Consider the following 18478-nt stretch of genomic DNA (forward strand, 5'->3'; position numbering starts at 1 on the left):
GGTCGTGTACAACTCATCAAGTACATCAGACTTCCAATCACTCGAGAGTACTCTATTTGAGAGATACTTTCACCTCGATTTTTCTATAGATGTTGACTTGTATCTATCAACGTTCGTGCCAACGCAGTATCACTCTTGGTGAATTTCTCAAGAATTTTGTCTACGTAATGGAACTGATTAAGAACAAATCTTTCTGTTATTCTAAGAATTTTGATTCTTAGAATCACATCAGTTAGACTCATGTCTTTCATATCAAATCTTGAGCTCAACATACCTTTTGTGGATTGTATTATCTTATCATTATTTCCAATGATAAGTATGTCGTCTACATAGAGGCACAAGATGACATAGTCACTCTCTGTGACTTTCATGCAGACACATTTATCACATTCATTGATCTTGAATCCATATTCCTTCATGGCATTATCAAATTTTTCATGTCACTGCTTTGGTGCTTGTTTCAAGCCATATAATGACTTCACCAATCTACAAACCTTGTTTTCCTGTCCTAGTACAGAAAACCCCTCAGGTTGCTCCATGTAGATCTCCTCTTCTAAATCCCCATTTAGAAAGACAGTCTTTACATCCATTTGATGTATTTCGAGATTTCATAAAGCGGCGATAGCCAACAATACTTTAATAAAAGTTATTCTCGACACCGGAGAATACGTGTCAAAGTAATCGAGGCTTTCTCGTTGTTGGTATCCTTTGATTACCAGTCTAGCCTTATACTTATCAATCATGTCATCTAACTTCATTTTCTTCTTGAAAATCCACTTGCAACCTAGTGGTTTACTTCCTAGAGGAAGATCCACAAGTTCCCAAGTGTGATTTTGCAAGACAGATTCTATCTCAGATGTAATCGCCTCTCTCCAGTGAGGTCAATCAGAAGAGTCTACAACTTCTGAGTAACTTCGGGGCTTACTCTCCAACATAAAAGTGATAAAATCCGATCCATAGGATTTTTCTACTCGAACTCTTTTGCTCCGTCTAGGTTCAACCTTCATAGGTTCATCCTCCTCCTCATCTTCTTCTTAGCCTTGTGTTTCATTTGCCTGTTTTAAGGAGCTAGCATCCTCTCGGGTCTTATACGGAAACACATGCTCTAAGAACGAGGCATTTCTCGATTCGATTATCGAGTTCTTGTGTATCTCTGGTATGTGTGACTCATACACACAAAATCTATACACAGTGCTGTTTTGTGCATATCCAATAAATATGCAATCAACAGTCTTTGGTCCTATCTTAATCCTTTTCGGATCAGACACCAACACTTTGGCAATACACCCCCACATTAATAAATATTTGTAGGACGGTTGTCTTCCATTCCACAACTCATAAGGGCTCTTATCTATTTTCTTCTGGGGCACCTTATTTAAAAGGTAATTCGCTGTTAACATAGCTTCCCCTCACATGGACTCTGGCAATCCAGAGTTCAATAGAAGAGCATTCACTACAAGAAAAAAGGTCTATTATGACATTTTCTTAATAACACTTACAAAAAAATGTCATTATAAAATATTTATAATGACATTCTTTAGTATTGATTATTTTTTTTATAAAAATAATCATATTAGACCTCTTATAGTGACATATTTTATAAATGCCATTATATTGTAAACACTATTAATTCCCTTCCCACACGATCATTTCCTTTATCTCCCACCTCTTCGTCTTTCCTTTTCTTTTCTCTATCGCCGCTATCGCCGCTATGTTTCCTTTGTCTCCCACCTCTTCTTCTTTCCTTTCCTCTTTGCAATGTAACCAGGTTCTTCCCTCTCCACAGCAAGTAAGGAGAACCTCAAAGGTAACCTATTTATTATTTCTTCCCTCACTGCAGCACCGCGGGCAGCCTCGGAGGAGATGGTGTCGGAGGAAGAGATCAGCCTGTCTTCCTCTTCTGGCTCCCTTCTCACATCCAAGGATGTCTTCCTCTTCTGGCTTCCTCCCCACATCCAAGGATGATATCAACCAATGATGCCAAGTCATTGCGAGATATGGCATGGAAGAAAGATTCTCCAATTCGTGATGCGTATTTGTCTTGTGAGAGTAAGGGTGAGCATGAAAGGTTGACTACCTTCCTGAAGTTGACGTACACCACTACAAGGTTTGGTTTCTTATTGCTATTCAGATGTTTTTGTACGACATTCAGTTATGAAAGTTCATACGGTTACTCTTTATTTTTCTATTTCTCTTATGCAGGCCAGGATTGCACATTATCTATATTGCTGTAGAAATGGCACCAGTTGCAAAGGTGAGCCAAACTTGCATCTTACATAATGTGAACTCTTTGTTTCTTGTATCAGAACTTTGCGATCTTATATTCAAAATTTTAATCAGATGAGTTCTTATTCACTGCTCAGACATGTTGAAGTGGTTTTAGGATACTTTTAGATTCCTTCTTTTGCTTTTTTTTGAAGTGCCTTCTAAGTATTGTTGCAAGTGAGCATTCAACATTTAATATCTGCTTAGCCTCTTGAGTTGCTCTATGAAGCTGGGAAAAGGCCTGACATAATCCATTATCATGATTGGCAGACAACCTTTGTTGTATGGACCAAATCCTATCTTCTTAAATCGTGCTGTCTGATGGTCATTGATTTCTAGTGAAATTCAATGGACCTTAGCTTTATAGATCTATGGTTTATTAACGTAATCAGATTTTTTTAAAAAAATTTTAGGCACCACTTTATTGGGACATATATGCTGCAAAGGGTTTGAATTCAGCTAGAATTTGCTTTACCTGCCACAACTTTGAGCATCAAGGAATAGCTCCTGCTTCAGAATTATCATCATGTGGTCTTGATGTTCACCACATGAATAGATCTGATAAGATGCAGGATAATTCGGCACATGATAGAGTTAATCCTTTCAAAGTAATTACATAGACCACTATGCAATTGTTTTAAAACTATGTAAATATTTTTTTCCATATTACTCTTCTAATGCAATTTGTCAAAATTTCAGGGTGCAATTGTATTCTCTAACATTGTTACAACTGTATCACCAACATTGTTACTACTTTTTGCCAATTCTAATATATCCTTGTGTGTTGAAGTGGAAATATTCTCAAGACTAGCTAGGGTTTTTTGTAACGACCCGCCTTCTACTGCTAGGCTGTAAGGCGAATTGTCACAATAATGCTAAACTATGCTGTGCGGAAAGCTAGACTAATTAAAATTTTTCTACTAAACTGATCAAAACTTAATGCTCTGGGTGTACCTAGGAGTTGTACACTTGCTAGGTACACCCAGAGCATTAAGTTTTGATCAGTTTAGTAGAAAAATTTTAATTAGCCTAGCTTTCCGCACAGCATAGTTTAGCATTATTGTGACGATTCGCCTTATGGTATCAGAGCAGTGTTCCATACTTCCTACACACACATCAGCATTGTACCTGCAGCTTCAAAGTAAGAACACCTCTACTTTATTTATGCTTCTTGTTTATTATTACAGTTCATGTTTATATACCTACTGCTTGTTAGTATGTGATAGTTTAAACATGATATCAGTAGTTAGATAACTGTGATAGTGTTAGTTATACCTATGTTCTCTATGTCTTTAGAAATGGCACGAGGACGCCCAGCTAGAAGGGCACTAGCTACTGAGCCCCAGCAAGAGGCAGGCAGTTCAGTGCCTCCTCCAGACCTTACAACACTAGTGGCTAGCTGAACAGCAACAGGAAATAGCCACCTTAAAGGCTAATCAGCAGAATACCCCCACAGTCACCCCGGAACCGAATTTGACGACTCCGGTAGTCTTAGAGGTTCCACCAGCTCAGCCTACAGCACCAGCACCAGCACCAGTAGCCCCAGCAGCTGAGCCAAGAAAGGAAGCCTATCTGATCCAGTGGCAGCGAGTCAAGCCAGAGAACTTCTCAGGCGCTAGTGAACCATGGGATGCAAAACACTGGAGAGCACGATGGAGCTTCTGGACTGGCCAGAACACGAGAAGGTGAAGTGTGCCTCCTTCTGCCTGACAGGAGACGCACGCATGTGGTGGGAAAGAATCAGAACGAAGCGCCCAGTGAACCAGATGACATGGGCTGACTTTGAGAAAGAATTCTTTGAGGAGTTCTTTCATATGCGGGTTACAAATCGCCACTATGACGAGTTCACTGAGTTTCGTCAGGGCAACCTCTCAGTGGAGGAAGCCGTGAAGAAATTCAACAGGTTGGCTCGTCTATGCCCAGAGCTAGTCAGCACAGAGGATCGGGTTGATGCTCAAGATGCCGAGGCCAGAGATAGCGTGAACGTGGGTGGTGGCATACATAGGCCACAAACCACGGAGGAATTGGTGAGCGGTGCCTTGACCACGAGCACCAGAACAGCATGAGGCAGAAGCAAGTCTCCTCGAGTCCAAGGCCAAGGAAACTCTCACACTCAAAAGCAGCAAGGCCACAGCTAATCGGAAAGGGAACTCCAACAGCAAGCGGGAGTGACTCAAAAGGAGGACCATCTAGCAAGCGACCCAGTTATCCAAAGTGTGCCACTTGTGGGAGATTCCACCCAGGGGTTTGTCGCAAGGGCACACGAGGATGTTTTGAATGTGGACAAGAAGGGCACATGGCCAAGCAGTGCCCGAACAAGACCGGTCTTCCTCAGCCACAGTAGATCCAGTATGCAGGCCAGCCAACTCAGTTACATCAGATGCAGGCCGCTCTAGAAGGTCCACTCATCAGCCAGGGCCGATTAGAAGCCCCTCCAGCTATGGCGAATGCGAGGATCTACTCACTCACCAGAGAGGACGTAGCAAATGCCTCGACAGTCGTCACAGGTCAGATTAGCATTTTTCAGTATAGTGCTATTTGATACTGGGGCAACCCATTCATATATAGCCAGGGTGTTCTCCGAGAAATTAGAAATACCCCCAGAGATACTCAGTGGTCAGTTTCTGACGGCACTACCTTCAGGAGAGGTCATGGCATCCACGCACTGGCTCAGAGCAGTGCCAGTCATTATAGCAGATCGGGAACTCTTTTGTGATCTGATCCTGCTAGAAATGGCTGACTACGACGTCATCCTTGGGATGGACTTTCTGATCAAATATGGTGCTTCCATAGAGTGCCGTAAACAGAAAGTCGTATTCCAACCCGAAGCAGAAGCACAGTTCGAGTACGTCGGAGAACCAAAGAGAAAAGCCAGAAAATTTCTCTCAGCTATGAAGGCACAGAAGTTGATGGATTCGGGATGTACGGGGTACCTAGCACATGTAGTCACTACCAGCCAGGACGAGGACCAACAGCTAACAGAGGTCCGAGTTGTATGTGACTACCCAGCAGTCTTCCCTGAAGAGTTACCAGGCCTAGCACCAGCCAAGGAGATTGAATTTGAGATAGAGCACTTCCCCGGCACCAATCCTATTTCCAAAGCACCCTACCGCATGGCTCCAGCAGAACTGAAGGAACTTCATGAGCAGCTACAGGAGCTACTTGACAAGGGCTTCATACGCCCTAGTCACTCACCATAGGGAGCGCCTGTGCTATTCGTGAAGAAGAAGGATGGAAGCATGCGGCTATGTATAGACTACAGAGCACTGAATCAGGTCACGATCAAGAACAGGTATCCTCTTCCCAGAATAGATGACCTGTTCGACCAGTTAAAGGGAGCAGCAGTGTTCTCAAAAATTGACCTCAGATCAGGATATCACCAAGTCAGAGTCAAGGAGGGTGATATACCGAAGACAGCATTCAGGACCAGATACGGACATTACGAGTTCGTAGTCATGCCTTTTGGCGTGACAAATGCTCCAGCTACATTCATGGATCTTATGAACAGGGTATTCAGGGAGTATTTAGATAAGTTTGTGATTGTGTTTATCGATGACATTCTTATCTACTCAGGAACTCAGGAAGAACACTCAGAGCACCTGAAACTAGTATTGCAGACCCTTCAGCAGAACCAGCTATACGCCAAGTTCACGAAATGCGAGTTTTGGCTAAATCAGGTGTCCTTCCTGGGTCACGTCATCTCAAAGGATGGTATTATGGTAGATCCCAGCAAGATAGAAGCAGTAAGTAACTGGAGGAGACCTAAGAACGCCAGCGAGATCAGGAGCTTTCTGGGATTAGCAGGATATTACAGAAAGTTTGTAGAGGACTTCTCCAGAATAGCCTCCCCACTGACAGCTCTCACCAGGAAGAACAAGAAATTTCAGTGGACAGAGGACTGCGAGAACAGCTTCAGCGAACTCAAACGGAGATTGACCAGTGCTCCTATTTTAACTATACCAGAAAACACAGACAGCTTCGACATCTACAGTGACGCCTCTAAATTGGGATTAGGAGCAGTCTTGATGCAAGATGGCAAGGTAATCGCCTATGCCTCCAGACAACTCAAGGATTATGATCTTGAGCTTGCAGCAGTAGTGTTCGCTCTCAAAATTTGGAGACATTACTTGTATGGAGCTCAGTGCAGAGTGTATACAGATCATCAGAGTCTGAAGTACTTCTTCACTCAGAAGGACCTGAATATGCGACAGCGCAGGTGGCTAGAACTGGTCAAAGATTATGACATAGACATCCTCTACCACCCAGGGAAAGCCAATAGGGTAGCAGATGCACTTAGCAGAAAATCCAGCGCTACCTTATTATCTCTAGCAGCCATGTCACCACCCCTACAGAAGGAGATCGCGGATTTTGGTCTCGAACTCATTGTCGGACGGCTCTCTACTATGACCTTAGAGTCTACCTTGCTTGGTGATATTCAGTCAGCTCAGGATCAGGACCCTGAAATTCAGAAAATCAAGCAAGGGCTAACAGAATCAGAAAGTAGAGAATTCAGAGTGTCCGATAGCGGGGTGTTGTATTTTGGTGATAGACTCTGTATTCCAGATCAGGAGGAGCTACGGAGACAGATTTTAGATGAGGCTCACAGGACTCCCTATGCGATGCATCCAGGCTCCACCAAAATGTATCAAGACTGAAGAAGCGCTTTTGGTGGCCGGGATGAAGCGAGACATCGCCGAGATATGTTAGCATCTGCCTCACAGAGGGTCAAGGCGGAACATCAGCCAGGAGGAGTTCTGCGGCCTATCCAGATTCCCGAATGGAAGTGGGAGGATATCTCGATGGACTTCATAGTGGGGCTACCCGAACCACGAATGGTTTTGATGCCATCCGGGTAATAGCAGGTTGACTAAATCATCCCACTTTTAGCTATCAAGATATCCTACTCCATGGAGAAGCTAGCTCGGTTGTATCTCGGAGATCGTCGGACTACATGGAGTCCCACGAACCATCATTTCAGAGGCAGATTCACCTCACACTTTTGGGAGTGCGTCAGAACAACATTGGGCACCAAATTGAAATTCAGCAGCATTCCATCCTCAGACGGATGGTCGACGGAGCGAGTAAATCGGTACTCGAAGATATGCTCGGCGTGTGCAGACTTCTGAGGAAGTTGGTGCAAATATCCGAGTTAGCGAATTTGCATACAACAACAGTTATCAGGCCACTATCGGCATGGCACCTTATGAGGCACTCTATGGGCGGAGGTGCAGATCACCAATCTGTTGGTATGAGAGTGGTGAACAGAAGGAACTAGAGCTTCAGACAGATCTAGTGGCAGATACCACAGCAGCCATACAGCAGATTCGCCAGAGGATAGAGACAGCACAGAGCCGCCAGAAAAGCTATGCTGATACACGACGCAGACCCCTAGAGTTTTCAGTTGGGGATACAGTTTTTCTCAGAGTAGCTCCCATGAAGGGAGTCATGCGTTTTGGGAAGAAGGGCAAGCTAGCTCCCAGATATGTGGGACCATACCTTATCACGAAGAGAGTGGGCAAGGTAGCATATGAGTTAGAGCTACCTCAGGAGATGTTAGCCGTCCACAACGTATTTCATGTCTCCATGCTGAATAAGCATATCCCAGACGCCACCCAGGTGATTGAGCCCCAGTTGGTACAGGTCCGTGATGATCTCAGCTATGACAGTCGGCCTATTCAGATAATAGACCGAGCAGTAAAGAAATTACGGAACAAGGAAGTACCATTAGTCAAAGTCAGCTGGTAAAATCACACAGCAGCAGAGGCGACTTGGGAGACAGAGGCCAGCATGAGACAGAAGTACCCAGAATTGTTCTAAGTTCAAGGACGAACTTTTTATAAGGTATGGGGGATTGTAACGCTCGAAAATTCTCAAAACTATTTTAGAATTATTCTAAGATTTTTCTGGAATTTTTAGATATTTCTCCGGAAAAAAATCCGAGTATCGGAAGTAGCAAAAATAATTAGAACCGTAAAATAGCTTAGGCGGGAATCGAACCCGAGACCTATGGTTTACGGATAAGATTAGTAACCGGTGAACCCAGCAGGGCCGTGCTGAAAGAAAGGAGAACCAAATATATTTATATTAGAGTTGGGTTCATTAAACCACTTAATATAAATAATAAACTTAAGTTGGGGTTGGGTTATTTTTTTATTTTTGGTTCGGCACCTTCTCCTCTCAAACCCTCACGCCGGCGCCCCTCTTCTTCTCCTCTTCCTCACGCACGGCACACCAAGCCCAAGGTCCATCGGTTCACCTTCCGGCGACGACTCCAACACGAAAGAGGTTCTTCTCCGCGAGAGGAACGCGAAGACGTGATCGGATCGTCGAGAGGATCATCTCCACCGGAACTCTAGCGAATAGAATCGTAAGAAATTACGATCAAGAGGTAAGAAACCCCTCACCTGCAGTATAATAGCTTTCGTTTGATTGCATACTGTTAGATTTCGCTATATGCAGGTTTTTCGGCACATAGGATGTGTTTTAACCCTCCTCGAGGATTTAGGGATCTAGTTGAACACCTCTAGACGGGCCGGACACGTTGTTCTCCTTTAGTTGGAGATTCTAGACGTTGTCGGGTGCCTAGAGGTGATCTCCCTATTAGAGGAGAGAGTTGGAGCACACCAAGTGTTCGGTAAAATGTTAGTGTAGCTAAATACCACCTCAGTTATGTTTAATAGCTCAGTTAGATGCATTAGAGGCATTTAAACCAGCACATTAGTTTAGTTCAGTTCTATGGGACTACGGTCCAATGGGTGGGCTCCCACAGTCGCCTCTAGGTTCAGATAACCTAGCTCTAGGTTCAGATAACCTAGAAACAGCATGTTATATCAGTTAGCTATAGATATCAGTATTTTATTTTCAGTGGCACTGTACTGGATTAGATATCCATTGGGTTGGACTCCCACAGTCGTCCCTAGGTTCAGATAGCCTAGACAACCCTACTAAATTCGGGACTTGCAACCCCGGGTCTAGTAGGGATGCGCGCACAGCAAGTACAGTTGCCGGGCCCAACAGCATGTCTAGTATTTTCACCTATTATGTATTAGATTTCAAAACTCAAAATCAATTATGCTAGTTGAGTTTGTTTCCAGTTACAGATTTAGTTTCAGTTAGTTTAGCTTATATTCAGTTCAGTGTTTATTTGGTTGCTTTGCCATGATCCAGTGCTTATGCCATGCTTATATGTTATGCTTTATGATTTCAGTATACCATGACTTAGCAAGTTCAGTGCATATTTTCAAATAGCATAATTTAAAAGCATATTGCATCGAATGCATGATTTTGTGAGGTAGATGGTTTCTTACTAAGCTTTAAGCTTACAGATTCTACTTTTCCTTATACTGCAGATAAAGGTAAAGGAAAGATGGACTAACAGAGGAAGCTGGAGGGCAATGCAAGGATGGTGTGTGTGGCAGGAACCGGAATCAAAGGTCCTTAGGGGACTTAGCAAGTTTAACCAATTAGAATTCTAGCAATTTTTACTTTCATACACTTTCAATTGTTAAATGTGTTTAGTGACTTGAAATGCCATGAACCAGTGAACCTTACTCTAGCTTAAGTCTAAAATTGTTATTACATGTTGTTAGAATAGTTATCATGCATGGGATAGTTGATAGGTGGAGTCTTGGCACAACCCAGGGTCTGAAATCAGAGTTCAGATTCGAAATCAGAACTCTGATCGGTCTCCAGACCGATCAGGGCCTGGCTGTGTCACTGGATCGGTCAGCCGACCGATCCAGACGGATACAGTATGCTACTGTATCCTCATGGATCGGTCAGCCGACCGATCCAGAGGCGAACAGAGACATGGGGGGTGAACTGATCGGTCTACCGACCGATCAGGGTGCTCCTGGATCGGTCGGTAGCCCGATCCAGCTGCGCCCAACGCATCAGACGCACGGAGGCTCACTGATCGGTCAGTCCGACCGATCAGTGAGGTCCTGGATCGGTCGACAGACCGATCCAGGTGCGGCCAGAACACGAGAAGGTGGAAGAAGAGAAAGCTTTTGGATCGGTCTGCCGACCGATCCAGAGACTTCTACCGTGCCAGTATCAAGCTGGATCGATCCCGTGATCGATCCGACAGCCCAATCGATCTGTGGATCGATTGAAATGCCTGATTTCAGCCAGCAGGTCATCCGGGAGGCATAGGTTGTCTCCCCTAGCAAGTGTACAACTCCTAGGTACACCCAGAGCATTAAGTTTTGATCAATTTAGTAGAAAATTTTTAATTAGCCTAGCTTTCCGCACAGCATAGTTTAGCATTATTGTGACGATTCGCCTTACAGCCTAGCAGTAGAAGGCGGGTCGTTACATTTTTAAAGCAGGAGCACTATTTTTGTTGCTTTTCTTTTTATTTATTTATTTGTTGGTAGAGTTCATAAAGTACAGGTATCAATCATTCATGCTCTTTTATGTTTGTCAAAGTAGTCTATATATCTAGTTCAAAGCTTTACCAATTTCTTTATGTATGTGCCTATCCATTAAATTTCAAGTAGAATTGGAGTTAAGGTTGATAGTTTAAAGAAGTGTGAATAAACTCAGCTCTATTAAGTTTGTGTAGTATGCATTTTCCCTAGTTGGTTTAAGTGATAATGAGAGGACTGATTACTGGTGTTGATTGATAAGTAAAGTTTGTTGATTTATTTTGTTACTAATGATGTTTGCTTTGTTGGTGCACATATACTGTTATGGAAACAAAATCTTTTCATTGTTTTCTTTGGTGTTTGTAGTTAACAGTAAGTGAAGACTACTATTAGGTGCATATGGAATGATACTTTGCATTTTTCTCATTTGGTATGATATATAATATTTTGAACTATTTTTATTAATTCTGTATATATCTTCGTTGTTTTATTTCACTTATACAAATATATACATTGTATTTGCAGGTGACAGGTACTTGGATTTTTATGAATCAATATAATGGTTGAAGATGATCCATTTAATCGAGTTTTTATTTTACAAGACTTTGTTAGTATTACAATTTAATATTTTGAGTGTATTTGTAGGTTGTTTTGGATGTAAAAGATTTATCATTAGTATTGCATTTGTAAATTTGACTCAAATGAGTATTGGATGAATAAAAATATCTATGAGCCCTATAAATTTTGTTTTGTAATTTTTTCTATTCTAGATGGTCAATGAATTGTGATGATATGTAAATATTGAATTCAAGTTATTTATTCTAAATAAAAATTAATGATAATTTTTAATGTATTTATAAATTATTATAATGATATTTATTATGGCATTATAAATTAGTTTAGGTGACATTTATAAATGTCCTTAAAATATGATTTTTCCTGACATTTTTGACTGTCGGTATATCCCTATATTGTGACACTTTTAAAGTTAGCATTGATATTGTATATAGACATCATAAAATGTCAGGAATGCGAGGAGGTCTAAGACGACATCACTTTATAGGGCGTTTTTCGGTGATGTCACTAAAACTTAAGTGTCACCAAAAATATACTATAAGAACATTTATGTGTGTCATTATAGACCTTTTTTCTTGTAGTGATTCATCATCTCCTTTAGAGTTCGATTCTTTCGCTCATCAATTCCATTTTGCTGAGGAGTATAAGGAGCTGTTGTTTCGTGTTTGATCACATGTTCAGCACACAACTCAGCAAACGGTGATACATATTCACCGTCTCGGTCACTTCGAACCACCTTAATTTTCTTATTAGGTTGGTTTTTAACCTCAGTCTTATAGAGAGCAAATTTCTCTATAGCTTCATCCTTACTTTTGAGAAGATACACATAACAATATTTTGTGTTATCATCTATAAAAGTGATGAAGTATTTATTACCACCACGTGTTGGCGTACCTTTTAGGTCGCACACATCAGTGTGAATTAGGTCAAGTGGTTTATTACTTCTTTCAATATGTTGAAAGGATGACCTTGTCATTTTCGCTTCAACACAAATCTCACACTTGTATTTTGGGTCAAAGTGGAATGTAGGTATGCTTTGCATATTAATTAATCTACGCAACACATCGTAGTTAACATGTCCTAGTCTACCATGCCACAAACACGAAGACTCAAGCATATAAGTGGAAGAGCTTTCAGTTTTATTTATCTTAGGCCTAATCGTCATTACATTGAGCTTAAATAACCCATCAGATACATAGCCCCTTCCTACAAACACTCCATTTTTGGACAATACAACTCTATCCGACTCAAAAATAATGTGAAAGTCATGCTTGCTTAGCAGTGATCCGGACACTAGATTCTTCCGAATCTCCGGAACATACAACACATTGTTCAGAGTAAGGTCCTTGCCTGAGGTCATCTTTAGCACCACCTTTCCTTGGCCCATGGTGTCCGAGGTTGCTGAGTTCCCCATGAATAGTTTGTCTCCAGTGACTTCTTCGAAGTTGTGGAGTAGCTCCTTGTTGCAGCACACATGTCTGGTGGCCCCAGTATCAATCCACCATTACCGCGGGTTTGAACCGACCAGGTTCAGTTCTGAGATCACTGTGCACAGGTCATCCATTTTTGGTCCCTCGTTTAGGTTGGCCTTGTTGGGTTCTTCAGGCCGCGAAAACCACTTTTTCGCGTTTTGGAAACCCCGAAACCCCCGTCACCGGATCCGTGCGAAGTAAAATAAAACAAAATTCGAGTACGAGTTTACTAAAGCCTAGATCTACACTAGGAGAAGAGCCTTTTACCCTTGATGCGCGCCCTTCGCGAATCCCGCTCGTCCAAGGTGCCGGATCTCAAGATTGTCAAAGTAGACAATCCTCTACACGTATCCACATGAACAAAAGAGGGAGAAAACCAAACTAAAGTATGCTAGCACCTTAGTAGGGTTCAGCCAAGGTAGGATGAGAGGGAGAGAAGAAAGAGCTCAAGGAGGAAGAAGATAGAATGAATACACTTGAATGAAAAATTCATTCTCTTTCATTTTGAGTGGTCGACCACAATTGTAACTCCCTTACAATTAATGTGGTCGGCCACATTAAATGGAAAGGGGTTTGTAACCTCCATGATGTGGCACATCATCATTAGTCCTCCTATTGCCAACTCACAAATGAGGTGGCAAATGGTTAAGTCAAACTTGACCTTTCATCTTCCTTCTCAAGTCAAGTCAAACTTGACCAAATCTCTCTCATGGTTGATCTAATCTAACCATTTGATTCAAACCAACTTAATATAATGAATCTAATTCATTTAATTAAATTGATTCAATGAGTCATAATCTAAATTAGACTCATTGAACACATGAATCAACTTGAGTCAACTCAATTAGCCTAACTTGGATTACTCTTAATCCAATTTGGTTCAATACATGAACCTAATCCTCTTAGTTCATCATATGAACCTAATCTCCATCTAATTGTCCTTAGTGTGTGACCCTATAGGTTCTTGTAACGTTGACAATGCCCCTAAACCCATTTAGGAGCATAAGTAATGAGCGATATCTAGCAACACATCATTACTACCCAAGTTACAAGAATGTTGAGATCCAACATCACCTTGTGACTACTAATTGTGACTCCTCACAATATATGACAAGTGTCCTTCTATCCTAGATATCTGGATTGATTAATGTGAGGCATAGACTGTGTCATCCTCTTACCAATCTAAATCTTGAACTCCAAGTAGACTCACTAAATCAAATGAGCTTAATATCTCATATTGACTCATTTGGGCATGGCCATGCACTTCGTGGTCTCACTCTATCAAGAATATCGATGCCACTCCCGTCATATAGGAGGGATAGATCCCATCTATATCACTCACATCCCTCCGCATAGTTTGTTAAATACCCAGTAATCGCCTTTATAGTCCACCCAGTTACGAGTGACGTTTGACGAAACCAAAGTACATAACTCCTTATGTAGGGATCCATGGTGACTTCAGGTCTAAGGACTAGTAGTCATACTAATAGCCACATGAGAAAGTATATGACACTCATATAACGATCCATGATACTTTCTCATGGCGGGTCATTCAGTATACATTCTCCAATGCATACCCATGTGTCAACTTGATATCTCTATATCCATGACTTGTGAGATCAAGTCATCGAGTTGACCTATATGCTAGTTTTATTACATTAACATTGTCCCTGAATGTTAATACTCGACTATGAATGATTAAGAGTAGTGTTCCCTATATCATCTCACTATCGATTCAACCAATCGATTGATATAGGTAAGAACCTTCTACTCAAGGACGCTATTATACTTAGTTTATTTGACACCAATACAAGTAAGTATAATAACCAAAACAAATGCCTTTATTTATATAAGAATATGATACAACAAGTCCATAATACAATCATCAAATGATTGACTCTAGGGCTCTAACTAACAGGCCTCTTGCTTCTTCTTCGGCTTTCTGCACTCCGAAGATTTGTGACCCACCTTGTCACAGTTGAAGCACTTCCTAGAGAACTTCTTCTTACTGATGCCTCCTCTGGGTCCCATCTTGGAAGACTTAGGGTTCTTCCATTTCGAGCTTTGACCGTGCTCGACCACATTGGCTTTCACAGTAGCATGAGAGAACAGTTTTATCTCTGAACTCTTGTTGTCTTCTTCGATGTGAAGTTGAACAATGAGTTCCTCCACATTCATCTCCTTCCGCTTGTGCTTCAGGTAGTTCTTGAAGTCCTTCCAGCTGGGGGGCAGCTTTTCAATGATAGCAGCCACTTGGAAGGTTTCACTTAGAACCATCCCTTCTGAGTGGATCTCGTGCAAGATCACCTGAAGCTCTTGGACTTGGCTGATCACCGTCTTGGAGTCAACCATCTTGTAGTCCAGGAATCGACCCACGATGAACTTCTTTGCCCCTGCATCTTCCGTCTTGTATTTCTTGTCCAGGGACTCCCACAACTCCTTAGTTGTTCTCTTCATGCCATACACAGCGTACAGCGAGTCGACAAGGCAGTTGAGGATGTAGTTTCGGCAGAGGAACTCAAAATGAGTCCATGCCTCCACTGTACTAATGGTTTTCCCATCAACATCCTCAGCACGCTTGGGAGGGTCCTTGGTCAAGAATTGATCCAGGTTGAGCGTGGTCAGGTAGAAGAGCATCTTCTGTTGCCACCTCTTGAAGTTCAGTCCACTGAACTTCTCTGGCTTTTACCCATGGTTGATTGACACATTTCCAATCGGGGCGAAGGGGGTCTGCACGTGTTGAGTCTATTGCACCTCAACATTTCGTTTCGTGGCCATCTCAACAGAAGCGAGTCTGTTTCAAGATTGTTGGAATATAAACAATCTGTTGCCGGAGATTTTTAGGGGACTTAGTTGAATTTAAAAATTACACAAAATTTAAATTCAACTTACAGTTGAGCAGACCTGAGCAGATGATCTCAGGCTGCCAGCAGGGGTTAATTTTTATCCAAGTGTAAACTTCAGAGTGACTGAGTGAGCAGAGCGTCTGAGCAAAGAGGCCGATCAGACGAGGCAGGAGGACAGGCCGAGCAAGAGAGGTCGGTCGGGTCAAGTAGACAGACTAGGCGGTAGACAGGTTGGGTTGTCACAGAGGTCGGCCGGGTTGAGCAGATAGACCGGTCGAAGCAGACAGGTCAGGCTGTTAGAGAGGTCGATTGGGTCGAGTAGACAGACCAGTCAGCATACAGGCCGGTCGAAGCAGACAGGTCGGGCTGTCAGAGAGGTCAGCCGGGTCGAGTAGATAGGCCGAGTGAAGTAGACAGGCCAAGTGAAGCAGACAGGTCGGGCTGTCAGAGAGGTCGGTCGGGTCGAGCAGACAGGCCGAGTGAAGCAGACAAGTCGGGCTGTCAAAGAGACTAACTGACGGGGCGAGCTGAGAAGCCGGGCGAATATCTCGAGCCGGCAGAGAAGTGTGTCAGTCTGACAAAGAGACCGACCGGGCGAGCTGACCGAGGCCTGCGAGTCGCAGTTTCCTTGAAACAGATTCGCCCACCTCCGGCTGTGCTTCGAGGCTTACAAGGGTCGTCTATTTCCCAGGATACAACGATCGACCGTGAATTCAACCAAGCACTGGTGGTCACGACGAGCTGAGTGGTACCTGAATGCTACCACGGACACTCCGCCGAGCAGGAGATGCACGACAGAGGAGGAGGAAGAAAATTGGAGAGCCTTTGCTTTGCTTGTTGTGTGTTCTCTGCCTATGATCGGAGCCTCCTTATATAGGAGCTTGGATTAATGACCAGAGTTAATGATCTTAATGGTCATTATTAGCCGAGCAGTGAAACAACCACCATGTGCATTATTACTCGGCCGATTTTATTCTGCATTAATCTCAAATTTAATGCATCCATTTGACAGCAGCAAAAGATCTACGTGGCAAAATGGTGGTTGTTCCACCTGGGCAAATTTTATCCCAACCGGTCCGACATTTATGTGCGCAGGTTGCGCTCGCACACGAGTCAACTTGGTTCAGTGCAATCCGGGCTCTGGATTTGCATCCCTTGTGCACCTACGCATGAGAGAGAGCCTCTCCCCATGCATTTGTTCACATCCTCAATGTATGTGAATCAATATAAACCAACAAAAATACCTTGAAACTTCCAATGTGGGACTAAAGTCTCATTTACAATGGAGCCTTTTTCCTCTTCCATTTCTTCTCCATTCACTTATTCAACAAGAGGTGCCCACGCATATCGCCCACGAGCATTATACAAGCTAACACACACACACACACACACACACACACACACACACTCTCTCTCTCTCTCTATATATATATATAGTATGCAACACAGGAGCGAAAGCCCGATCCACAACATATTAAATCTTTATACACACACACACACACACATAGGGCTGTAAACGAGCCGAGTTGAGCCGAACAGTAAGAGCACTACAACAAAAATCACTTTTCGCAGCGCGCAAATTCACTTTTCGCAGCGCACATTGCATGCTGCGTAGTTGAAAGCTGTTGAAAGTCCTATATTATTCGCGGCGCGCAATGTGCGCTGCAGAAAATACTATCCGTGGCGCGCATTGCGCGTTGCAGAAAATACTATCCGCAGCGCGCATTGCGCGTCGCGGAAAAGACTATCCGCAGCATGCATTGTGCACTGTGGATTGTAATTTTTGTGAAATAAAAAAATAATATCCACGGCACGCAATGCACGCCGCGGATAGTAATTTCTGTAGCACGCAATGCACACCGCGAAAAATAATATCCGCGGCACGCAATGCACGCTGCGGATAGTAATTTCCAAGGCGTGCATTGCGCGCTGCGGATATTATTTTCCACGGTGTGCATTGCGCGCCGCGGATGATCTAATGAATATAAAAAAAATAATTTTATTATGCTAAAATAATCAATAAACATTTCACAATAAATTAAATACAAATCCAATCCACACACAATAAATAAAAGTCATTTCATTATACCAAAAAACAGTTAACCAAGCAACTGTACTTCCTATCAGTCATACACAACTATAAACTAAATAGAGTATGACTTTAAACTAAATAGAATCTATATCAGTCATACACAACTATAAACTTTGTTAACCAAGCAACTGTACTTCCTATTGCATCCTCGAGAAAAAGCATTTCATCATTCGGTCTAATTAGATCCACCTTCTCTACAAAAACTTTATCAACCCAAACTTCCAGCATGATCCACCAAGAAGAACGTGATGCACTTTTGCTTTTGGATCTGTAGATGCGATTCGACCTTCTGCCACAACTCCATCAACACACCAATGAAGTAGCTTACATTTAGCATTATCCCTGATATCTCCATGACTCACATCCTTCATTTTTGACTGTATAACCATACAAAATTATTAATTCTACCATATCTATTTTATAACAAATATGTAATTTAGAAAACAAAAATTACAAAATAATTACCTGAGCTACAGTTAGAGGTTGGTTAACATTACCATTTTTTTCCCCATGACTACTGCCACCAACATAATTACCAATACCGCTACCAATGTCACCGCTACCAACCTAATTTAATAAACAAGTTGTGTCAATTAATATCACCATAAGATAATTTTACTAACAAGAATACAAAATAACTCAAAGTAATTAACACAATTAATGACAAACTTTTCCATATTATATATTTTGTTTTTAATTACTAACCTGTTCTTGCTCATTTTGTTGCCTCATATTTTGAAAAAACAAGAACTTCATTTCTTGCATTTCTTGTTGAAGGTTATTCACCGTACTTTCAAGTCGTTTAACAGTTCCATTTTGTTGCACAGATGCTCCAACTTTCGATGGTGTTACTCCAAA

Source organism: Zingiber officinale, chromosome 2B, assembly GCF_018446385.1.
Source record: "Zingiber officinale cultivar Zhangliang chromosome 2B, Zo_v1.1, whole genome shotgun sequence".
Taxonomy (NCBI): Eukaryota; Viridiplantae; Streptophyta; class Magnoliopsida; order Zingiberales; family Zingiberaceae; genus Zingiber; species Zingiber officinale.